Consider the following 3,565-nt stretch of genomic DNA (forward strand, 5'->3'; position numbering starts at 1 on the left):
CCCCCCCCCCCGCCCCTGAAAAGAGCTGTCTTTTGATCTATCAAAATAGTGGTTAATATTTGTAGGATTCATGTTTGGACAAAGAGGAAGGGTCCTCTCTTCTTTGAAAACTCTTGTGTGGGCATCAAACCCATGAACGTGGAGGCCTGGTCTGTGCAAAGGGTGGAAAATTACAGTGACAGGAAGCATTTGGCTTCAAGCAGACTTTTTCATTTGGCAGAGGCTGACTTGTATACACACACACACACACAGGACTGAAGGAAGAAATGTCGGGAAAGAGGCTTTATACTGCTTTAACTTCCTATTATTATTACTTCAATTATTCTTTGCCCGAAACCACTAAGAATGCTTCTTTAGTTGCTGTCCATGCTAAGTTATATATATGAAAGGCATATGACCTAGCAAAAATAAACAGGATGCATAATCCTTGACCTCTTGGCCGCAATCTCCTCTTGCTGCCTGAGGGTACCCGGCCCAGTAGGCTGGCCCCCCACTCCCCCGCTGCCACCAGCCAGCCCAGCCTCTGCTTACCAGTAGCCTGCACACCGCCTGCAGCCGCTGCTTCTCCTTGTTGTACGTGGCCAGGACGAAGCCCAGGTAGCGCCTGGATCTTCGCCGCCTACCCCGGGTGGCCCCGATCACCACCAGGTTCATGTTGTTGCCCAGTTGGTGGAGATACTCTTGCCTCAGCTAGAAGGGGGATGATGGGAAGTGAGGGGAAGTGACCCTGGTGGGAGAGCTCAGCACTAGAGCTTAAAGGGTGTGTCAGAGAATGTCTAAAAGGCCATTTGGGATAAGGTTTCAGGGCCATTGCTTCCTGAAACCAGGGGCAGCAGTCGGCAGAAGGCAGGACGGGTGTCCTTTCCCTATCTGGAAACACGCTCGCAGCCCTGCAGGCCACAGTACAACCGCCCATGGGGGTTCCCGAGGCCCTAAGTCCTTCCAGAAGGGACTGTCCATCTTTAGAGGAGTCAGCCCAGCCGCACCATGACGGCTACCAGGTCATGAAACCCAAACCCCACCAGGGCTCGGGGTGGGGGGCTGCAAATCAGGGAAAAATGGTCTCCCCTCCACAGGTGAGGCACGCAGACTTGACACAGGACACCAGTGGGCCCGGGTGCACACACCTTGCCGGTCAGCCTGTGGCACTTATTGGCCAAACTCACCCTCTGCCACCTCGCGGTCATGTAGAAGTCTGGGGAGGTGGGCCCTGCATCCAGCCTTCTTATCCTCAGGCCTTCGGTCGACTCTGGGGGGAGACACGCATGTGTGAGATCCCTGCCCTTCAGGGCTGGTGTAGCCATCGTGGCCCCACTTGCTAGCACATGAAGCATCTTCCTTCAAAACCCACGGTCTCCAAAGCCTCCTGGAGCTGTTCTCCCACGCAGGCAGCCTGCTGGAAGCCAATCACTTCACCACTAACAGAATCCATGCTTGTGAGTACTACTCACACATAGCACCATTTCCAGCTAGCGAGGTTTCTCTTTTCAGAGCTGTGAGAACCAAGCACTCAGCTCTGAGACAGATCAGACAGAACCAAGGGAGGAGAGCTGGGGACAGAAGCCCCCAAGGGTGAACTTTCTGGCACCGTGAGTTCAGACTTTGTAACCTATGGAACTGTAGGCTACATTGCTATTTTTTTAATTCTATTATTTTTCACGTGTATTGTCAAGTCCTGCTTTATAACAGGTGCTATGCAGTATTTGTCCTTTTGTGACTGAGATATTTCACTCAGCATAATGCAGGACTATCATCTTCTTTTTTTTTAATTATTTTTTTTATTATTTTGTGTGCGTGTATCGTCAAATCAGATCTGACTGGTACAGGAGATCGTCCCTCCTTCTCCAGCAGAGCATCTGGTGGATCCAAACCGTGCACCTCCGGGATTGCAGTGCAGCTTCTTGCCACTAGGCCACCAGAGCTCCCTTCCATTGCTGTTTGTTAAAAGCCTCTCAGATGTGGCTTTGTTGTTGTGCACTGTTGGAACTGACCCACTGCTGACCCTCTGGTGGGATTTCAGAGGCAGAGGGCCAATTCTCCTCTGACGAAGGAGCTGGTGGCCTCGAACCGCGTGCCTTCAGGATTGCAGCACAGCTTCTTAAAAACTTCCAAGGGTGACACTCTCCAAATCTGCACTCACCTTTCAACGTCTCGTCCAGGAACTGGGAGAGGAGCTTCTCCTCCTTTGTGCCCAGGGAGACGGGGAAGACCAACTCCCCCTCGATCTGCACAAAGTTCCTGCGTATCAGCTGCCGGCGATGGGCCAAGGAGTATCGGATCAGGCACTGAGTGAGAGACGGGGCACAGATTCACGTTAGTGGGAGAGCTAAGGAGGAAAACTGCCTGGCCTGAAGGCCTTACTGTGCACTTGAAAGCCTGATTGTGAATAAGGATGACGCAGGAATTCAGTGCTGTTCATAGCGGGGCTGTGACTGAAGGCCTTGGGGGAAGAGGGTTTCTGTGGAAGTTCACAGGGGTAGAGACACCAAGGGGGCACTTCTGCTCGGAGTGGATAACCTGTTCTGTGACCCATCTAGGGTTCTGGTTGGCTGATGCGTAAGTGCATGGACCGCCAGTCCCTTTCTGCAGTTCTCCTGGAAGATTGTGCACTGGTATTTCAAACACCGGCAGGCTCGGCGGGCCCAGACTAATAGAACTGTAAAACCTGCCATGGAACAGACACTGGGTCTCGGTGTGACCTGTGTGTCAGTGCAATCTGAGCTCCAGTGTTTTCTAGAAAGCAGCTCACCATCTTTCATGGGGGGGGGGGGGTTGTTGCTTTATGGTTTCCACCCTCCATTTTTCCATCAATAGGCAGACTATATGCACCATCTGAAAATACCAGAGTAGGAACGGAGGTAGGGGACCTCAGGAGAATTTGTACAAGCCTTTAGGGATGCAGGACCCACTCATAGACAAAGTGTGGCCAATCAACTCGGGGAAGAGGGAGAATCGGAAGCAGAAGCCCCAAGAACCCCAGTGTAAATGTAGAGGGAGAAAAGGCCCCGGGCCATTTCCTCTGCAAATTACAGCCCGCCCCCCCCCAACCCTCTAAAGAGTCAGTGTAGCAGGAAGTCAGAACTCACTTCTCCATTAAGGTAGAGTAGATCAAAGACGTACATACACAGCTCCACCTGGATGGGGAAGAATGGAGAGCGGGAGATGGAGGTGGTGGTGGTGGGGTGCAGGTCAGACACAAGAGCCAAGGGCCACCCCCAACTCTCCACAGCTAATAGAAGCACTTCTAGTTACAAGGGTCTCAAACTGCATGGATTCCCCATCTGCCTTCGTAGCCTCCTGGGCAGTTAATGGTGACCTCATGGCACTTGTATAGCCACTAAGAAAGAAGTCCATTGGGCTGGATGTTGTGGGGCTACTGGAATAAACAGTGAGGTAAAGAGCCCCACCCTCTTCCTTCTCCTTGGGATATGGGGGGTGGGGGGGGTGAGGAAGGAGGTGATGGCTGGAGCTGTGGCAGCGATTCTGCACACACGCAGAGAAAAGACCTGTACCCACGCGGACGCCCTGACCCTTGACCAGTGGAAGCCGCGGGGAGAATGGCTTA

This window comes from Elephantulus edwardii, unplaced genomic scaffold, assembly GCF_000299155.1.
Source record: "Elephantulus edwardii isolate Elephantulus edwardi_28Jun2011 unplaced genomic scaffold, EleEdw1.0 scaffold00236, whole genome shotgun sequence".
In the NCBI taxonomy this organism is placed as follows: domain Eukaryota; kingdom Metazoa; phylum Chordata; class Mammalia; order Macroscelidea; family Macroscelididae; genus Elephantulus; species Elephantulus edwardii.